The following is a 22,709-nucleotide window of genomic DNA, read 5'->3' on the forward strand; positions in this document are numbered from 1 at the left end:
GCGCACCCTCTCGAGTGAGGCTAGCTTAGCAGGACTATTTGAAGAATTATCAGGCATTGCCTGGGATATTATTGGCCTTAGTGAGGTTAGAAGAACTGGTGAGGCTTACACAGTGCTGACTAACGGCCACGTCCTCTGCTACAGAGGTCTTCCAGATAAGAGAGAATCCGGGGTAGGATTTCAAGTCCATAACAACATAGCGGGCAACATTGATGAATACTACAGCATTAATGAGAGGGTAGCAGTCGTCGTAATAAAGCTGAATAGGAGGTACAAAATGCAGGTAGTACAAGCCTATGCCCCAACCTCTAGTCACGATGATGAAGAAATAGAACAGTTTTCTGACGATGTTTAATTAGCAGTGAGAAAGGTGCAAACTCGGTATACTGTAGTCATGGGCGACTTCAATGCAAAAGTGGGGAAAAAGCAGGTTGGTGAGCAAGCAATAGGCAACTACGGCATCCATTCTAGGAATGAAAGAGGAGAGATGTTAGTAGAATTCGCGGAAAGGAATAAGCTCCGAATAATGAATACCTTCTTCAGGAAGCGCAGCAACAGGAAGTGGACCTGGAAAAGCCCTAATGGAGAAACAAGGAATGAAATAGATTTCATACTATCTGCCGATCAAATCGTAGTACAGGATGTAGAGGTGTTAGGTAAGGTAAAGTGCAGTGACCATAGGTTAGTGAGGTCTAGCATTTCTCTCAATTTCAAGAGAGAAAGAGTGAAATTAATCGAGAGGAAACAGGCCAACCTAGAGGCAGTAAGGGTAAAATCAGACCAATTCAGGCTGGAGCTCACAAACAAATATGCAGCTTTAGAACAGGGAGATGAAGACAACATAGAGGTAGTGAATGAAAATGTAACTAGGCTGATCTCAGAAGAAGCAAATGAAGTGGGAGGTAAGGCACTAAGGCAACCAGTAGGTAAGCTCTTCTAAGTAATAAAGGACCTAATAAAAAAACGGCAAAACATGAACGTGTCAAACTCGAGAGATCAGATAGAAGTCGCTGAACTGTCAAAACTGATCAACAAGAAGAAAGTAAGAGATATTCGAAATTACAACGTGGGAAAGATTGAGGAAGCCGTAAAATATGGACCAGATGGGGTGATGAAGTTAGGAAATTTGCAGGCGCAAGTTGGAATACGCTAGCGCAAGACAGGGGTAATTGGAGATCGCAGGGAGAGGCCTTCGTCCTGCAGTGGACATAAAATATAGGCTGATGATGATGATGATAATGTTGTTGTGCATCTCGACGCGATCACGCTCATCGGGCTCTCCTTACTTTTCTAGAAGTAACGAACTTAGGGGCACGTTTCTAACCCAGAAACTGTTTGTTCTATTTAACATTCTTTAGTAGCGCGACCTGCATTGATGGGCCCTACTGTGTGTGACCTGTACTGTATGTTCTGCTTTGTTCTTTGAGATTTGTCACCTCGCTCTTTCTTTCCTCCCCTCGTTCCTATCTTCCATTTCTATGTTTCTGTCTCCTCCTTTCTGAAGAGTAGGCAGGCGTTGTTGATCTTCCGTTGGCAGTTGCCAGCCTTGCTCCTCGCTTTCCCTTTCTGTGTATATGTTTTCAAATCAAACAACAACAACAACAACAACAACAACAACAACAACAACAACAACAACAACAACAACAACAACAACAACAACAACAACAACAACAACAACAACAACAACAACAACAACAACAACAACAACAACAACAACAACAACAACAACAACAACAATAATAATAATAATAATAATAATAATAATAATAATAATAATGCTACACATATCTACTCCGCAACACCGCTTGGCACCAATTTGCAGGCTTAAGATTGTGTCAGCCGACACAAGACAGGGTTAATTGGAGATATCGCTGGGAGAGGCCTTCATCCTGCAGTGGATATAAATAAGATGATGTATATAATGGTGATAGGATATCACGATGCGAGCACAAAGGCGCAGGCCGTCATACAGTCGACAGACACGGGCACCGTCTACGACGACTGTAGTGCAGGACAGTGTCTTTCCGAGAGTCGAGTGGCGCCTCGGCAAGGTGAGGTGGCCACCAAAGGCCGCTCTAAGGATCCGCCCACATGACCAAAACTTCTTCGAAGACATTTCTGCGTCTCAAGAAAAGAAGGGGCCCAGAAATCAAGAAACTTTTCTTTTGCACAAAGTTGCATAATGCGGTATTTAGTACAGCTCTGTGACGACAGCCATCGCAGGCGTACAGCGCACGCTGCGCCTATTGCCGACTGCAAGCGATTCCGGAGTAGTGAACAGCGCGCCCTTCCTGACAGTTCGGAGGCTGGTTAAGTGAGAGGCAAAGAAGCGAAAAGCTGAATTCATACGAGCAAGCTCCGAAAACACGCTTGCTGGCGGCGCGATTACAAAGTTCCCGGCGGAATCAGATTATCCTTTTACCAGACACGCCTAACTGGCGGTGTAGTCAGAAGCTTGCGAATTGCCAGAAGGATAACGCGAGTTGTACGAAACATTAAAACAATCAAGAAAAAGAAAAGGGATAAAAACGGCACTGTCATGAACGGGTGCATACTTCGATATACATATACACGCGTTTCCCAGAACAAGAAAGTGAAATAATAACAAAAACGAAAATAATAGAAAAATCCCGGCAGAGAGAAAAGAGAGAGAGAGACTCGCAGAAAATCTTTCTTTTCCTTTATGCTGAGCCTGCGGGGGAAGAAAACAAACGGATAAAACAATATTGATGACTAGAAAACGCGTCTTGGGGCGAAACCGCAGAAGGAAGAAGAGTGGGGGGGAGGAGCGCGAGCGGAGAGAAAAGCGCTGTGTGCAGACCGGCTAGATTGGAAGGAGCATGGGCACCGACCGGGAGAGCGCGTGGGTTGGCGTTCAAGCCCAGCTGTCGAAAACAGTGGGGCCAGGCACGCCCCGAGGGCAAAATGGGGACGCCGACGACCAGGCCGCCGAGCACGTCAGCAGCACGCACAGCCCGCCGCCGCCACCGCTGCTGGCCGGAGCCGCTGCAGCGGCAGACCGGATGGGGCAGACGGCACAACCTGCGGACGGGCCGCGGAATCCTCGCGTCGTCGCTTATACGACGCCGGAATCGGCCTATAGCAGGAACAAGGTGCACGTGCGAGGGACGCATTCACTAAGCACGTTCCTTCCTACATGTTACGTACCGACTCGCCTGTACAGCGCCGTGTTACGAAATTCAGCGTAGGAAGCACTTTTTCACACAGCGGTAGTCTCAATGCTATCTGAATTGCTCTTAATGCGCAAGCATTCTGTGGCGGGTATCCCAGCCCCCATCACGCGAAATGTTTAATGCCTTGTATCAGCACAAAAGGGCGTACTTTGCAAAGTTACGACATTTAATTGTTATAATAGTGTAAATGTACATGAAGTGAAGTTTGAAGTGAAGTTTATTCTTCTTTTCAAAGAAAAGAGGGGACCGGGACAAAAGGCGGTAAGGCCTGACGAGGCCCCGGTACCCATACAGTTGGCAGTAAAAAAAAGAAAATGTGCATATAAGTTGCCACAAATATGTTAAAACAATGCTACAATGCGCACAGTGAATTGGCAGCTTTATAGGCGATAAGGAACAATTAAAAAAAAAAAGAAAGAATACCCATAGTATCCCTATGGGTATCCTCTATTTATTTATTTTTTTGCACAGGGAAACTTAAGTTTCCGGGTGGGCCAACTTAAATTTGGGCGTATGTTACGCCCATAGTAGAGTCTTAGACAACTCCAGTAGAGATTCTACATTCTTTTTGACTGCAGGTGACTGAGTCTCAATGTAGTGACGTTGTGGGCTTTCTCACGCGTTGGAAGCTTACCTTTCTGTTCGGCTGAGAAATTTGAAGAAAAACACGTGACATCGTATTCCTCTGATGCAGCACAGACGGAAGCAGTTATCTATAGTGCGATAAGCTCACAACAGCCACAAACAGGCCTGCTATTGCTTTTAAGTAATAATAGACTATGTACACCCGTGAGCAAAAGTACACGGACCAGAGGGTCGCCTTAGAAACTGAATTCGTAATTAACATGCATAAACTGAAATAGACGAGTACATTGGGAAGTTCGCAATGCCAAGTTTGGACCGCAGTCCACAATTTCAAGTTGCATTCACAGGCACTTAAAAAAAATCGGCTTTATCGCGCAATCCCTGGTCCGTGTACTTTTGCTCACGGGTCTACGCGCGTGCGTAAGTGAGTGCGTGCATGCATGTGTGTGTTTAGGGGGGAAGGCGGAGGAAGCTCTTGCTCGAAGAGATCAAGTGTGGGATGGCGTACGTAGAGCAAAGAGGGTCGAGAGTAACAGCCGCGCACGCTCGTTCCCGCCCTGTATTCGTAATGGTCTCGAGAACTTCACTTTTCCGCGCTTTTAGCAACTTAAGAAGGTAGAATTAATATCTAGAACTTGTACTATATGTCTATGAAAGCTAAAATGAAAGATTTAGACATGCATGCAGAAGCCTGCTTGCAGAGGTTTTGCTTAACTGCCTCAAGGCAAGAGACGCAAAGGACGTATCACACGTACAGATCACCTTCCCGTACAACTTTGTGCACCTCTTAACGTGAGGGTTATTAAAAGGTAGGGAGGATGCAGTGTGCCACAGCACTCCAACACCGTTACTTTATTTTTTCATTTTCCTGAGTGAACGTCCGAGTTGGATGTTTGCACGGTGTGCAAAAAAAAAAAAATGATGTGTATTTGCGCAGTTGCAAGCGTGTCTCCAAAGTAGCATGGCTGCGCATGCAGTTAGCCCAAGGAACGGTGCCAGGCAATGACATGGATCATGACTCACAAGCGTTGAGATGTCTTAAAGGTCCGTGTGACAGAAATGGGTGTGGCAAAAACATCCCCAAACGGTTGCGATGCACGGAAGTTAGGCACTCGAACGGAATATAGATCGACACGCGCATCAACGAGCTGACGCTCCAGAAAGTGCAATACGGCAAGGTCGGTCGATGGCACAGTCACTAATATAGATAATATGAATGACGCAGTTCTGCAATTTTTAAATATAAAAGAATATAAATGAAACGTTGACACCTTGATGTGGCACCGACTACCCCTTGCGCGATATTAGAGAGAGAGAGAGAGAGAAAGAAGAAAGGGGAAAGGCAGGGAGGTTAACCAGAGGGGAAGGTCCGCTTTGCTACCCTACGCTGGGGAGAGAGGGGCTGGGGAGGTAAAGTGAGGGGAAAGTAGAGACGGAGAGAGAAAGAAAGGTAGCACAGATACGCAATCACAGTCGGTCACTGTCACCGCATACCATCACTGCACAGCACAGTAGCACTTGTAGCACTGTAAACATCAGTTCAGGCTACAGCCGCTTGTCCAATTCTGTAGTCTTTAAAAACTGCAACAGAGCTCTCGTCGCCCTCCGCTGCGATGGCTTGTGATCTCGGCATTCTAAAGCAAGTTCCTCTGTTAGAGGTCTTTGGTCAAAGCGCGCTATCGCGATTGCGAGTGATCGTCTCTGTAAATTGTAGCGAGGACAGTCACAAAGAAGGTACGCGATATTAGAAGCTCTACAAGGCTCGCACAGACAGGCAGTTACAGGGCAAACAGCACAATATTAGTCCATATAAGAGAAATTGGAGGAAGTCCGAGAGCACTAACGCACACAGACGCAGCCTTAATAGAGAGTTTTAGATTAGGGGGCCCCTACGCTTGCGTCCCCCTAATCTAAAGCTCTCTAGTAACGCAAAACGAGATGACAGTGGCACGGGTTGTTGAGTGCACTTCAGAGATATTCAAATGCGCTAGAAAGAGAACAATAACAAAAAACGCACAGCTCATAGGTGCTTACTAAATTGATATCATGCTTTAAATGCGAGAGCGTTCTGTGTTATATCTAGTAGGCAGACATGCTGCTGTAAGTGTTCGTTGCAGGGGATTCGTGCGTACGAACTTTCCGTTTCGACAGAAAAATGTTAGAGCTCGCGGGCGCGATATAAAAGGCACGACATTCGTAATGGAGCGCAAGATCTGGCAGAATTCCGGAAACACACGCGAGCTTTATCAAACACAAGGACACCCAGAACTAAATCGCGAAGCGGGGAACGTTAGGCGAAAGTCGAAAACGAAAAGAAAACTAGATACAAGGACACTCGAGAGAACAACACTTGATACCGTGACACGAAGGAAACTACACAAGCGCAGAGTAAAAGAGACAAAAAGCGCGAACAGATGCTTCCAGAGGGAGCTGCTGCGGGGATCAAAGAAGACGCACTGCAGGCTCGTCGCGCAGAGAGCCACTTGACGCCCAGAGCAGTTGGGCCGGACGACAAATGGCCTCGGCCATCGATCACCGAGCTGCGCTAATCGCTGTCAGGGGGATAGCGGCTAAACCGAATCAGACCATGATACCTCCCGTCGCCGCCCGCTATCCTGTCTTTTTTTTTTTTTTTCGCTTTTAGTTTGTTTAAAGAAACGCGCTAAAAATGCCCCAGGAGCGTCGACAGCCCAGCGTCGGATCGTCAATCACTGAGGGCCGCTGCAGCACCCTGATTTGCTTTCTCGCTTGCCGCCTCCACGTTCTTTAACGACAAAGAACAGCTTGGGATTCTGAGGATTTTACCATGGCAACAAGAGCGAAGTGCACGGTTAATGCGAGAAGCGCGCTATTCCCATTCGCTGTAAGGACCGCGGCTGGTGTGAACGGAGGTGCACGAGTTCCCGAGAATCTACGTAACTCCACTCGTATATTCTTGGCATCGAGGCAGAGCCATGTAAAGGTCGCTCAGTTTTAGAGCAGTTGCAGTATGCCAGGCGTGCCATTTCTGCAACGTGTAATAAGCGCATACATGTTTATCATCATTTTCGTGCTTCAGCATGTTCAGCGACAACTTGCAACACGGCAGTCAAATATTTTGGCTTCCAGCCCGAAAATTACCTATACAAAAATTTTTCACTTCTTTCCATATTATTTATTTTACCCTCGGGAAACTAAAGAAGGGAGCAGGCACATGTACAACATTATATAAAATAAAAAAGCACAGTTGAAAAAAAATGAAAAAAAGAAATATATACTGGGGTATCATAATATAACTCAGCATACCGTAAGACATGACAAATTGTAATACAAGAAAACATGGAAGAAAGTTAATCGGAATGAAGCCAATCAGCCAACACATTAGTAAGAAAAATAACATCCTGTGGCAGGCGGTTCCAATCATTGCACGTTCTTGGGAGAAAGGAATCAGACGAAGCTTTTGCTCTGCATTGTCGGCGCGCGGTGAAATGTATGATGGCGCACAATGGTGATCGAATGTAGTGATTCTGATATAGTATGTTTTATGGAACAGGCAGAGGTGAGAGGGAGAGAGAGAGAGAGAGAGAAACATTTTATTACTGTTCAAAAGGGGGGTGGGGGAAGGAGAGATGTCATGTGGCGAGCGGCAAGTAGGGGGGGGGGGGGGGTAGGTGCTGATTTTATGAATAGTTACGCTAGCCGTTCGGTGATAGTTGGGGGATATAAAGCATGCGCAACGATTTTGTACAGTGTCTAGTTGATTTATTAACGTTTGTTACCGGAGTCCCATATTAGTGAGGCGTATTAAAACATTCTGATGTTTTACGTGCCAGAACCATGATTGACCACCTGGGATTCTTAAACGTGCACCCAGTGCATGGCCGGTACACGGGCATTATCGCATTTCGGTCCCCATCAAAACGCGGCCGCCGCGGCCGGGATTTAATCCCGCGCCCTCGGGCTTAGCAGTGCAACGTCAAAGCCATGCTACCGGTGTCGGACGAACATAAATACTGTAGAATGTTTTTTTTTTTTTTTTTTTTTTTGAAGGACAAGCGCCAAAACAATTTTCCGCCGGCATGGGCAAAGAAAAAGAGGACAACGTTGCCGATAAAAAAGAAAAATGTTTGGATAACTGCCACCTCTCAATGGTTCACAGATATGCATCCCATCGCTATGCCACGACATTGAGTCCAAATAAAATATTTTCTTTCGTCAAGAGCGACGACCTTTCAATCCAGCTTCGGGCTGTCCAAAGGGCCTGCGAAAGGGCCGAAGATCATGGTCTTCCGCCCCCGGTGCAGGTGCGGCCCGCGACTACGACAAAGTAGTCCCTTAGGACAAAATAAAGTTTCTTGTCTGTCTGTCTGTCTGTCTGTCTGTTTTCGATAGTTTCACTCGAGCAAGCGCATACCCAACAGGGCGCCACACAACCGCTCTTGTGCACAAACACAGCCCTCGTTCCACTGCCCAGCTTATTGAGCGGAATGTGACGGTTCCTCCGTAATTTACAGCCAAGTCGACGGCGTTTTGGTCGTGCCTATGAAAGAAACATTTCTGGAGTTCTCTTAGCGGCTCAGTGCGCAGAATGGGAGCGGAGCGGAACGTAAACGCCGAGCTAAAACCTTCTATCCTCGTGAGTCACGTACACATTTGTGTACACTACGAAAAAGAAAAGAAAGAAAAAAAAGAAAACACGGGCGGCGCGTAAAGAAACACGTGCTGCGCGTAAACGGAACCCTCTGCTTACCAGCTGTGGCTTTTCACTTCACGTTTGCTGCGTATATTGCCACACAGGACCACTTTACTGAAGGCACATACCATGTTTCACGACATGTTCCATGCGCAGCGTTTCATCAGCGATTGTGAAGTAATATAAATATATTTCCTTCCTCGTAATGCCGCAACCAACTTGCACGTGGGATACCTTGTATGTTTAACACATTTAATGGCGGTGCATCATAATTCGTGACTGAAGGGGTATTATCGGCAGTTTCCACTGGCAGCATGGTTAAACCCCGGTCTTGTTTCAGGCGTGTGGCGGCGAACATAACACCGACGGGTTGGCACGCTCCTGTTATAACAGCACCGACTTTAATGCTTTTCCGGCAGTCTGTAGGCTCAGATAGTTCCAACTACGTCTTGAACGACAACTTACAGGCGGCGGCGGCTAAGTGGCTATGAGGAACCAGCGCTGCAGTTTGATGATGATGATTGGCATCCCCTTTCAAACGGAGCGGCGACAGATAGTCCCCTAGCCTGCTTGATTTAATCAGGTATACTATACATGTTCCTTATCTAGCATTTTTGTACACCTCTATTGATGATGATGATGATTTAACGGCATCCCCTTTGGAATGGGGCGGCGACAAATAGTCACCTAGCCTCCTTGATTTATTCAGGTATACTATACATGTTCTTTATCCGGCACTTTTGTATACCTCTCATTATTCTTTTTCTTTTTAAAAAATTTACCTTGTTCTGCTACCTATGATTTTAAGAGATCAGGTCGTATCCATCTTTTCCCTGATTTTTTTCCACCAGTACTCTAATCGTCTCTTGCTTATCTCTAGGGCTGATCTCTTTATGTTTCCTTCCACTTTAAACCCAAGCGCTTCTGGGAGTTGCACGTTACCTACGGTTCTCGCTGGGTGGATCCCGTCGCATTCCATTAGGATGTGTTGAGTTGTCTCTGGTTCTTTACTGCAGCATACACATGCCTCATCTAGTTCCGAATATTCGCTCCGGTATGTTTTGGTCCTTAGGCAACCGGTTCGAGCCTCAAATAGCAAGGCACTGCCCTCTCGAGCTGGAACACAGCGCCCCCTTGCGGACATCGCGCGCATTGTTTAGTCATACAAACAGAAGAAAATGGCCAGTGGCGGTACGGTAGGGGACGTGCAAAAGCCGTGAAAAAAAAAAGAAGAAAAAAAGCTTGGAAGCCGTCATTATTCCTGCGTGGTTCATTGCCACAACTAGAAAAGCCGTAATATAGAGCCCTATCATTCTATTATTTTTCGTGAGAACTACGACCATGAGCGACGGCAACGTTGGATTCAGGCAGGCGCGACTGCATGCCGTTTCAACTACTTCTACAGCTTCTCCGGCAAAATATCTTTGTGCATTTTATTTTATTGAAATCGAAAATGGCAACGCCTATCTAGTACAAAAGTATGTAGCTGTTTTTAATACGATAATACCGGGTGTTTCAGCGAACACTTTAAATTTTTTTTAGAGGTTGCCTGCGGCAGATAGCACAATTCTAGTTCATGAGCTGGTCTACTCGGAGAGGCTTACATTTCTTGCCCAAAAATTGAAATGCCTAATCTACTAATCAACAAAAATTCACTAATGAAGTTTTTAACGAATTGCCTTATGGCTCATATTGCAATTTACAAATTCTAGCCGTGGAGTTCGCAAGGCGGATCCACTTGGAACGAATTCTCGGGATGACACCAGTTTCGAGATATTAATTCCCGAACATCGCGGAGAAATGCATTGGCGTTCCAGTTACTCTCTTAACAAACCGTCGTTTTATGCATTGAAGCCGGAAAGCAACTGGAAGGCCACTGCATTTCACCACCTGGGGTTTTTTAACGTGCACCCAATGGATGGTACAGGGGTGTTTTTGCATTTCGCCCCCATCGAAATGCCGCCATTGCGGACGGGATTCGATCCCGCGTCCTTGGACTGCAGCTCAACGCCAAAGCCACTACCAAGGCGGGTGGGGCGGCAGTTACTCGCGGTTGTTTTCGGGCTCTAGACAGAGCACTCAGGGTGATGTGTGGGCGCATGTTTGAGCCTACAATTAGACTCGGAGATCAGTTGTGTATTTCCAAAAATTTGCTTCACGATTGTGCCCTTACTGCAGTACCCTGTACTGCAGTAAGGCAGTATGTACCCTGTAGCTCTCCTAAGCTGCGGTTTAGCAACAACGAGTAGTTAAGAAACACACGTGACGATTGCAATAACGTTGGTACCGTTCTACGGAATAAATTCAGCTGTTTATACTTTCACAAGCGTTCAAATTGTTATCTTAGATGCATTGCGCGACCTAATTCGTTAGACGCGGTTTTCACCCATGAATAAAATAGTTTTGGTCAGTCATAACAAAATACCGAACAAGCCACAAAGTAATCAAAACCGATTTTTTTTTTTTTTTTGTTCGGTCTTGCTCGATCCCGCCTCTACGACGCACTCACCTGTTTTGTGGAAATTGTGTCCTCACAAATAGCTGTCGCATTCTTTTTATGTGATTCCCGTTGGATATTACGCTTTACAGGGCATGCAGGCAGTGCCGAAGCAAAAACTTACGTATCATGTTAGTTTACCAATCGCAATGATCCCTCTGTTGAGCCACACGATCAGCCTTGAATTGAATGCTATGGTTTTACATGCAAAAACCACGATTTGATTATAAGGCACGCCGTAGTGGTGGACACTGGATAAATGTTGACCCCCAGAGCATCTTTGACTTGCCCCCAATGCACGGGACATGGCGTTTTTGCATTTCGCCCCCATCTAAATGCGGCTGCCGCGGACATCATCAGCCTCATACATGAGGCTAACGCGCAGTAGATTTGAAAAGCCTGAAAACGATGCCGGCCGACACAAATATTCTAATAATTGGCGCATAGATGTTTCGTGGTTACATTGGGTTGGCCGTACAGGCGCGCTCCTATGCTGCAGTTCTCACGGCAAGCGATCAGATACTGAGAAGATATTCCCATTCATGCTGGCAATCTAAAGACACCGCTGCTCTTCGCCGAGTGGAAACTGATGAAGCCAAATAGTTCCCAGCGCACACACCACAGCTCGTGATGCACGTGGCATGCTTGCGCAGCCAAGAAAGATTTGCGCTTACTGTAGATTCCGCTTACTGTAGTAAGATGCCCACCGCCTCCTGGCTCTCAGTATCCGTGTAAACTTGTGTCACATGGGGAGGTTCTTCGAGGGTTTCGTACAGCACCTCACGGACAGCGAGAAGTTCGACCATCAGGAGGTCCTCAGGCTTCTATCGATTAGACAACCTCCATATATCCGCCAAGAACTTGCCAAAATTGGTAACGAAAAGCGATTATTTCTTACCGCGACAGCAGCTAACAGCTCGAAAGTGAGACTGCTGTGTCCGTCTGTTCCTGTTACGCCACGCTGTGTGCAGTAGTCCATCGTTGCCGTGTTAACCCCTCCTCCCCACCATATGGTGAAGAAAGAAGTTTGCCCATCGCCGCAACTGAACTCATTCCACTGCGGAAGCGGTGAAGTATAGCCTGTAGGGAGTCGCACGCGCTAACCACTGAACTATCACGCGACTTACGCTCAGCTGTTTTTAAGCACGAAATGCTTTTAGCTCCCGTTGTCGGCGACCTTCAAGTGATCTTGAGCCAAAAGCCAGAGCCTTTATCTGGGCACTTAAACGAGAACATCCAGACATCGTTGCGAGAACAACTGGGCAACCAATCAAAATTTAAGAAAATGCGGTCTCTGGCTCCCAACCCTTTGTAAAGGACCGCGTTACATACGCTAGTTACTGTCCAAACAAGTTACAAAAAATATTGCTTCCTAACGTTTGTTCACAATGTCACTCAAGCTGTAACTTCTAGTACACTGAAGTTTTACTTGTCATTTCCAATAGCGATGTTCAAAAGGCACATACCGGGTCCCATACACTTTATTGTCATGCTTTGGCGCTGAGACAGAGTTACCTGTGCTCTTTTCAACGAAAGGGGTCCGCGAGTTCCACGGCGTGGGTTTTGCGCCACCTCCTTCGAGAAATGGCGCCACGCTGCGTGACCAGGCCAGCAGCGTCCGGCGCGCCGCGGATGGTTGTGTGGTGTGGTGTGCCCTTGCGAACATGCACTATAGCGATTTTAAGATTGTGACTAGTATCATGTCCAACCAATTTGCTTTGCCGGTAGCCCCTTCATGCTTACATCTACTCTCGATTACGGGAGCGCCAGCATTTTTCTTTACGTGGCTTCTAGCGCGCACGACGCATACTCGGATATGGGTGGTTGTCTGCGCATCTATTTTGGAGTCAACAATAGACAATACACCCAGGCAGCCAATAACTGGTTCACGATGTAGCAGTTGAACTGAAACCCTTGTATTTTATATGTGCTCATTATTATCCGCTTCATTAACGCAGCCCATGAATTTATTCTGCTGTATTTAAATGAAACTTCTTTATGTGCTTTCCTCGTGAGTTCGTGTAAAGTTCATTTAGTCCGTTTAATCCTGTACTTTAAAAACTCATTCCCTTTATAATGCTCCGAGGGCCACAAGGGTAATTGAAATGAACGAATGAATGAATGAAATAAAGAGGGAAGGGAGGAAGGGACGGATGGAAAGAATGTTCAGTCGTTCGCAGCGCGGCCCTAAGCGCAGCAGTCATTGTCAGCATGTTGCATTCGCAAAGATACCTCGTAGAAGATGTGAGCCACCGAAGTGGGGCTATCATGACATCGCAGTGGTGCCATCGTCATTGTCTAGGGACTGTCGTCGCCGTTCTTCTGGACGTGTCCTTCGTTATCATCGTTGTATTCAACTGGGTGAGTTTGCCCGTGATAAAGGAGTTTTGCAGACAGTTGGGGTCGTTGGGAACAGGTCTGGTGAGTAATTGCTGTCGCAGTGAAGGAGTTCACACAGCTGAAAAAATGGCTGAAATTTGACTGACTGGTTATCTTATTTGCAGAAGACCAACTAATAGGCTAAAGTGCTTTAAAAGACAAAATTTTCGGTGTATTGTTTCCTTATTAGTAGCGAGTTTGTTGATAGTCACCTTTATAGTAGTCTAACACTCACTTTTTCTGCATTCAGTAGGTATAGGTAGGGCTTAGTCAGGTCCAGCTTGAGCGGTTGGAAGTAGCACGCCTCCGGCTACTCCAGTTCAGTTATAGGGCAAACATATACTTGCTTAAAGAAATAAATCAAATGAAATTAAATGAAAAAAAATAAAAGGGACCATTAAAACACGCGCAAACATTTACACATACTGGAGGGCGAAAAAGACGAAGCAACAACAACGAACGCGACTCACTGTGCGTAAAATCATCCCTAATATTTTGAGCACATGTTCTTACTAACAGAGAAGCCTTTCGCTGCCAATGTAAGCTGCTCTTTCAAGGCCACTAACTGGCTATTATCCAAGTATTGTCACAAGTGACAGTGAATGGTTGCCGAGCGCCCTAAGTTTGTATAGCGTAGCTTCATTCGGTAATGACCAACAACTATGGCCATGGCTTGGTAAACGGCAAGCGTGAGCGTAAACGTACACAAATCGGCAAAACAGGCCCCAGCAGCGACGGCGCGGGCCAGGGCGGGGGCCAGCGGCATCCGTCAGCGGTTTGTTACAAGCGCCTCCCAAACGAGGTAGACGGTTGGCAGCTTCCAGACGGCTGCGTGCGGCCAGAAGCCCGCGGCAAAATCCACGACGCAATCCAGAAACCCTGCGGCCGCACATGCCATCAGAGCCTTGCGATTAGCTGCAGCCGGGGCATGCAGCAAGTCGACGTGCGGCTCTACGCGCCGTAAACACCGCCTGAGGCTGCTTGAGGAAGTGCGGTGAAGGGAATGTGAAGAGAGTGGCGGAAGCACGAGCGTGCCTTCTGCGGAACACGATTGTTGAACGAGCAAAGAAATGCAAAGACGCGGACGCCAGATGCCCATGTGTAAGCGGAGGGTACATAGCCGCAAACCTGGCAAAAAAGCGATGTCCATGGCGTCGAGAAAAAAAAAAAAGATAATAGAGCAGTTCCGCTTTCAGAAAATTCCTCTACGGGCTTCAATGAGTTCAATCGAAACCTGTATATTCAGGACAGAAGTGCAGAACGCGCACATTGAGCACCAGGCGCCCATCAACATTAGGCATGTGTTGACCATGATGGAAGCATGGGCTAGTTGGCTCGACATCAGGAATGGTAAAGCAGCGCGAAAGACACTTCTTGCTTTCGTCCATTTTTTTCTCGCTGCTTTCCCATTCCAAAAGGTATATGTCGATGCTGGTCAGTAACAATCGTGCTTAGCCAAAGATTTATCGATATTTCCTTACCGGGCCCAACTTCTCCATACTGAACGTCCGCAACACCAATATAGTTTACTATTTGCAGTGGGCTTGTGCATCGCGCAGTGCATGCACAATAAACCCGTGTGGGCTTCCCTCTGAGTCCGAATTCGTAGTTAATGCGCATGACTTCCTGCGACTTGAAAAGTAAATTGACGTTTCTTTTCTTTTTGCCGCATCATTTGAGTTGTAATTGAACTCCTCAGCTCGTAGAAACGACTGCCGCATGGTCCTGGCACAGGCGTTTCTTCGCGTAGAGCACGCCTGGTAGTGCATGTGAAGGTGATCCGCTTTACGGCCGTCGTTCCACCTGTCCAGTGACGCCTCGTTTTGTCCCGCTTCCACGCTCATGCTCAGCGCGAAGCTGGGGAGTGGTCAAGAAGGAGGGTAAATCAAAAATAGGGAGGCCGGTAGGGAGGTCGAAGCGAGGTCAGGGGCGTACGTCGAAGTGTGCGCAGCCATAACGACAAGTGTCGTCCGTATAGTGACGTATTGCACTATAGCGAGTGTGAGCTTCAAGGCGTGCCATTCTACAGAAATAATTCCACTGGCGTTAAAATTTTTTTATTCAATGAATAAAATATCTGTAGTAATAACTGCTGACTATGCGCCTCTAGCACGAGGTACCTCGGTGACACGAAAGTTTGTATGAAAGGAAAGCAGCGTCTATATAAAAAGTGAAAAAATTATTATCTGGCAGCCGCTGAGCGCTCCCCTATCGCGGCGAGGAATGACGCAACATACAAGAAGAAAAAGAAACAAATTTCTTACTCTGCATGGCTCTATTCAAATACCAACTCAGTGGTCATTGTTCTAGCTCGAAAGAAAAAAAAATTATTGACCACTGTGTCCTATATGTGTTTCCCACGCGCACTATAGCGAAAGCGCATGGGCTCAGTGCGGCGGTACTTCAGTAACGAGCTTGGAGATGGCAAGCCTGGAGAATCAGCGAGCGGCGCCAGAGCGAGACGTCGCTGCCAGGCGCCTGACTCCGAGTGCTGACGCCACCTGTCTTTGTGGCCCTCTCTGCACGCCGCCGCCTACAGCTTGCGCGCTCCGCGCTCGAGCTTAGCATGTTGACACATTTTCGGCGACAAAAACAAACCGAAGGCTGCGCAGGTTGGCGGCCGTCCTGTGCAGATGCCAGTGGGCAGAATTCCGGTGGCTGGATTCCGCCAAGAGTAATAATCTCTGTTTACGGCCGCCTCTTGCTTCCGTCTCCGCGCGCGCGCCGGATTAGCTCTTCGCTACTGTGCGCGCGGCCGACGCTGGAATCACGGCCTGCGCCTGCGGGGGCTGCGCTCTTCGACTCGACTCGGCGCCCTCCTGTCGCCTCGAGAAGTCCAGGCCTCGGAGCTGCAGCCAGTGCTCCGCGAAGCAGTGCGTGTTCCCCGCGAACTTGAAGCAGAAACCTAGATCGAAGGGGGAGGAGCTTAGTTACGTTCGCCTTCGTGAGCGCTTTTTGAGGCGTATAGGCCGAGTGACAGGGAACCTCGGAGCCGAGTCGTGGCCAGCGTCGGCCAGCAAAAGCGATATAAAGTAATAACTGGTTTTCGAAGTCTCAAGATTTTTCATATTCATTTATATCTTTATTAATGACTCTGCAGAAGCACTGTCTCTCTATTGTGTGCGTGTTTCTCATATGACTTTTGTTCCCGTCGTCCTGGTTGCCGCTTGCCGATGCATTTTACGCGTGATTGATCATTATAGGAAGCTTGGATTTACGAGCACAAAGAAATGTACCATGTATGACATGATTTGCTTGAGGTGTATTAACGCACAGTGTATTCTACAATGAAGGGCCCTAACTAAGTAATTCATCAGCTATAGGTCAACGTTAAGCATCCAGTGCTCAAAGTTTCTGTGTACGTATTCCTAAGAGTATAAACTAAAATTTCTCCAAAAAGAAGAAAAAAAAAGAGGAACTTTTATTTCTTTCATGAGTGGCACAGTGCTCGTTTTTGGTGGCGAAAAGCATTTGGGCTAGGAGGGCAGTACTCAAACCTCAAACCACGTTGCTTTCTTTTTTTTTTTTGGCTTTGATATGACTTTTACGACGATGGCTTCTATAAGAACTTTTGAAGGTGATGATGAATTTTGTAGAAGTCCTGTAAATTAGGCAAATACCTGCTTAGGGCATTTCAGTATCCGCATGGTGTCATCGTAATTTTTCCACAGACATGCAGGGTGGTATTGCTGTCAGACATACCTTGCAAAACAATCGGTGCACAAGTTGAGTGTGTGCACTGTTTATGTGTAACTGGGAAATCACTGGTACATTAGAAGCAGGGGATGCGTCAACCTGAAACGTGTCTCTGTCTTCCTTTCCTTTTGTAGCGTTAGCTACACTGGCCTAGCCAAGCCCGTCTCGCGCGGCACATCAAGAGCCGTGCTGCGCATGCGCAAGGATCAGTGATGTCACACGGCTTGCGCACCGGAGCCACCGGAGCCGGCACCTCTCGCGCACTCCGCCGCCGCCGCGCGCGACTCACCGCCGCCGGTCTGCGCATTCCAGAGGAGTGACGTCGTAGCCGTGGTAGACGCACTGGCGCCGGCGCGCGCTCGCTGTGCAGTCGCCGTCTGACACTGCGCTGGAGCCGCTGCGCTTCTGACTGGCGTTTGCCAGTGTGATATAGCCATGGAGAAGGAGAGCGCAAATGCTGCTCAACAGCGCAGAAGAACGGAGAAGCTTGACTCATCGGATCCCGTAGTAGTTGCCTGGCAATTAGCGGTTGAGCGTAGGAGGAATGAACAGAAGAAGGCTAAACGTGCTGCGGAGACACTGGAGCAAAGGGACGAACGTCTATCAAAGCGGCGTCGCCAGGAGGCTGAGCGACGTGCCCGACCACCCCTGCAGCAACAACAAAACGCCGTCGATGACGTCAAGGCTCGCCGATCGACTGAATATACTGTGAAACTCAGCGAAAGCGCCAGTGCGACTCGGACCTTCCAGACGGACTTCGTAAACAATCCGTTTGGATATGTGTGCGACGTGTGCGAGACTATGGCACATGAAAGACTTGACGCCGCTGAGTAGTGCCATGCGTGAAACGTTGAGTTTAGCGGCGGCGCCTCAGTGGGCTGAAACCGTGGCGCGGGTTTGTACAACGTGCAAGAACTTTCTCGTTAAGCAGAAGATTCCACTCTTTAGAGTTACCAATCCTTGACAATCTAGACAACCAGGAAAGCTAAGAATAATCAGCTGAACCTTTGCTAACGCTACGTATATCCTGGCATAGCCGAGCTAAGCCACTGCAACTTTTTCTTTCTTTTTTTATTCATGACAGCAATGTAACTTTCATAATAGAAGATTAGAATTCTAAGAATGAACCCTCACGGCAATTATCACGGTGTAAACCGAAACGCAAAACAAATATCTTTTCTTTCTTCAATTTTTTTTTCTTCCTAAGAGAGACCAACCACCATTGGCGCGCCGCCACTAAACAAATTAAGGGTTTGAAACGTTAAACGTGCTTGAAGATAGAATTCCACGTCGAGTAAATTTCATCCAGATTGCATCAGACATTGGCGCCGCAAACGAGCAGATAGCAGCAGTGGCCACCGAGCGCGGGTCTTGATGGGGACACCCGAGCGGTAAGCTTACAATACAAACAAATAAAGAAGAAGAAGAAGACTCTATAGAAGTAGAAACAAGCTAGCACTTGGCCACAAGGGTGAATAGAAACGCTGCAAGCAGTGCAGACTGCGGAGGGAGTGGGGCGATGCACAGCGAACAAGCGCGTACACGTCGTGCCCGGGTATCGCCAAACGCGCTCTCTCGTGCAGCGGTGAGCGCCCCATCGCTTGAGCGTTTGACGCCGCGCGATCAGGCAGCGCTGGAGGTCACGATGAGGCTGTTCTCTCTCCGCGGCGAGAGCTGTTTCCCTTCGGCCGCTTCCGCGTTGCGCTTCTTCTTGATTCTCCCGCGTTTCCAGCCTTTCGCGCGCTGCCAGGTCTCGCGAGAGCCCGCAGCCCGGGCGCTTGACGAAGACCAGTTTTCGCATGCGCGGAAACAAGCCTCCGGGGCCTGAGGATCTGCGTCTGGCGTTAGGCGCACTTGTCCTGGTGCGTGGTCGGGTCAAAAATGTAGCAGCGGCTTCGGCGCTCGCATAACTGGGGCGCTGTACACCGCCAGTCAAGCTTATAGAAGAGGAAAATAACGAGAAAGCAAGCTTTGCCAGACAAGCGTTGCACGAACCCGTCTTTGCAGGAGGAAGCAAAACAAGTAGAGCGGTACTGTCGCGGAAACGGAAACTTCTTGCGGTTAAAAATAAATAAATAAATAAATAAATAAATAAATAAATAAATAAATAAATAAATAAATAAATAAATAAATAAATAAATAAATAAATAAATAAATAAATAAATAAATAAATAAATAGTTTGGGAGACGTCAGTATCATGGTCAATGCCGGCTTTTCTTTTCACTTAGACATACAAGGAAAAATAATTGGAGTGCGTCTACGCATATGTCCTTGAAGTTAAACCTTGTGCGTGGTTCAAAAAGTCTACACAGCATCATGGCAACACACAATCAAGAATAGAGATTAAACATCTACTTGATATTTGCCATATATTTTAGCATGAAATCTTCTCTCTTTAGTGAGTACTATATTTGTGTCAGGACATGGCGCATGAAAAATGCCATAGCAGGACAACAGCATAATTATTTATATTGGTGCTAATACCTTTGGTGATTAAGTAGCGTCTGCTCGCAGTAATCGGCGACTTCGGTCGCTCGACAACGTCGGTTCACAAAGATAAGCTTACAGAAGGGCCCGCACTTTTGTGCTGTCCAACGCAGTGCATATAGTTTCCTTGCAGTTGCAGCGCAAAGTGAGGAGCATTTTTAGCTCACGAACTGCTGTTCGCTTGGTGCCACCTGACTGTAGCTCATATCGGGTGATGACGGTCAGGATTCTAGCTTTGTTCTTGTTCGACTAACGTGTTTTAATTATTGGCGTGCAAGTATTCAAAGTTTCGAATACAAATTGAATAATTTTTGTTTTGTTATTCGATTCGTATTCGACACGAGAATTCACTCTTCGGAATTTTCGAATATTCGTTTTCGTTCGACTATAAGCGAGACCAACACTTGTCGGCGTCCACAGAAACAATCACCGATGCAAGTGATGTTCGCTGCGAGTGATTATGCTGCAAGAACCGCGGTTGTTGATCAGAGTTGTACCAGTTCCTGAGCGAACACTTGGTTCAAACAACTCCTGTTCGAACATATGATGTCAGTCAATAAGAATGCCTCGCTTTTAGGCAGCCTGCGAACTTGTCTCCATTTAGGCCAATCAATTTTTCATTTAGCCAGTCTCCTGATGTTTGCATTCCTTTAAAACAAAGTGTGATGCTGTGCGCACTATCACACTTATCTCCTTCACGTGGACAGAACGCTCTACGCGCATCTGGTGACGTGCGTTCACTTGTTCCTATACTGTCATTGTCATGGTGCACCAGATAACGGAACACATTTTATCACATACAAGCTCCTTAGCTGACCGGATGTCCAGTTGTGTAGGGCATTACATTCATTTATCAAATAATGTAAATAAGTGACATTTTTAAAACAGACTCCACAAAAAAACTGTATATTCGGTATTCGGTATTCGCTTCCATGTTTAAACGTAGTTTTTTCTGAAATATTCATATTCAATTCGATAAACAAAAAAACACTATTCGAGCACACCTACCTTAACTATATACAGGGTGTTTCAGCGAACACTTTGAAAATTTTTGAAAGGTTCTTTGTGGCAGATAGCACAATTCTATTTCATGAGCTAGTCTACTCGAAGAGGCGGACATTACTTGCACAAAAGATTGAAATACATAATCAACTAATTAACAAAAATGCACTAATTATAATTTTAACTAATTATCTTATGGCCAATATTGCCATTTACAAATTCTAGCGGTGGAGTTCGCAAGAATCCACTTGGAACGAATTCTCAGGATGGTACCAGTTTCGAGATATTAATTCCCGAACTTTGCGGAGAAATGCATTGGCGTTCCAGTTACGTTTGTGCTTCAATGCATAAAAGGACGTTTTGTTAAGAAAGTAACTGAAATGCCAATGCATTCCTTAATAATTTCTTAACTCTTAATTAATTAATTAATGAACTTCTCAAATATTATAATTAGATGAAAAGTGTCAATAAGAAAATTGTCGCGCAACATGAAAAACTCCCGATACAGCTTTCTGTTGCTCAATACGTGCTACATAAAAGTGTTTTTCCGTGAAAGAAGCCCGCGAATACACGCGAAGTGCCTCGAGTGGCCAGTCGCGCGACATTTTGCGTGTATTCGCGGGCTTCTGTCAGGCTCGGAAAAACACTTTTATATAGCACGTTTTGAGCAACAGAAAGCTGTATCGGGAGATTTTCATGTTGACGGACAATTGTCTTATTGACACTTTTCATCTAATTATAATATTTGAGAAGTCGATTAATTAATTAAGACTAATTATCTAATCAGGCGGAATGCGCAAAACACTATGAGTATCTCCAAGCGACGGCAAACAACATTACCGTGGTTCTGTCCAGCTACGTGGCATTTGCATATTTTTAAATCTCCGTGCATGATAGTTGAAAGACCCTGTATATTCATTGATGTACGCGTTTCCCATAGCTAACTATCTGTTAATCGAAACAGACAGCTCCCTTCTAGAAGATCGTAAACTTATGGAGGCCTACTTAGTTCACTGAATACGCAGATAAATGGGAAGGGAGAAATAAATTTGTCCTCTTGCCACCTCGGCTAATATGTGAAAAAGTATGCCGTTCTTCTGGCACCGTCAGGGTACGGATCAAGCGTGCGAAGAGCACACGCCCATTTTACACGCAAGATACTCTTTCACAGGTTAGAACTTTGATGCAGTCATGTCTCGTTAGTATGGACACTTCCGTTTCCAAAGGAAATCATCCATGTTGTGAGTCTTTCAGAATAACAAATCAAGGTAAAAAAGAAAAAAAAGAAGAAAGAAACACTAAGTTATATTATAAGCATTGCGTTACATAAACATGAAGTTATAAGCACAAAAAATGAGGAAATTAGGTTTTGCATTGATGATTTCGACCTTACTTTGGTGTCTGCAGGAGGCACAACACGTCGACTACTTGAATTCGGCGTGTCCCTCCTGTTATTGGGTTGGTGAAACCTGGCCTTTCAGATCGACACAACTGAGGTGAAACGATGGCGCGTGGGGGCGGAGTGGGTGTGGGAATGGCTTTGTAATCACCCTTCTTCCTGGTCATGGTGTTAGTATCAGCAACTACGTATTTCGTGCCCTGTTCGCTTTTCCTGTGGCAGACAGCACTCTGTCTAGATGTCTGTCTTCTCTCCTTCTTGTACTTGCCTATGCGCTGCTGCCATCACAATGTGAAGCAGTGTCCATAATAACTTGACAAAAATGCATGCATTTTACAATTTCGTCCCCAAAAAGACCGCCCATAGTCCGGACTGCGAGTTTGTATGTTAACGGAGCAGAAATACATGGCCACCAAGTGGTCACTGAAAATTCCATCCTGATTGCTACAGCTATAGCTACAGCTGAGAGGCTGCGTGGTTCATGTTAAGGAGGCATGACTGTAAAACTGCCTGCCGTCTCCGATATTTGTTTTGCGGCCAACATCAATGTAAGCGGCAACTGCAAGTGACAGCGCAAGCAGGCCACCAATGAAAGTGTCACAGAACATTGCTTGGAACAGTGAATGGACAAAAGTGCGCGCTTCTGTTAAGTTCAGGACACAAGACAGCGTTAGAATCTGCGCAGTAACAGTAAGCTGAAGATCCCGTATACGAAAAAGAGAGAGAACAAAGCATGCATGAGGGAGCTATTGCTCCCCAACAGCGTTTATTCTGCGCAAGATCACAGCCCATAAGTA

The sequence above is a fragment of the Dermacentor silvarum genome, chromosome 1, assembly GCF_013339745.2.
Source record: "Dermacentor silvarum isolate Dsil-2018 chromosome 1, BIME_Dsil_1.4, whole genome shotgun sequence".
Classification (NCBI taxonomy): domain Eukaryota; kingdom Metazoa; phylum Arthropoda; class Arachnida; order Ixodida; family Ixodidae; genus Dermacentor; species Dermacentor silvarum.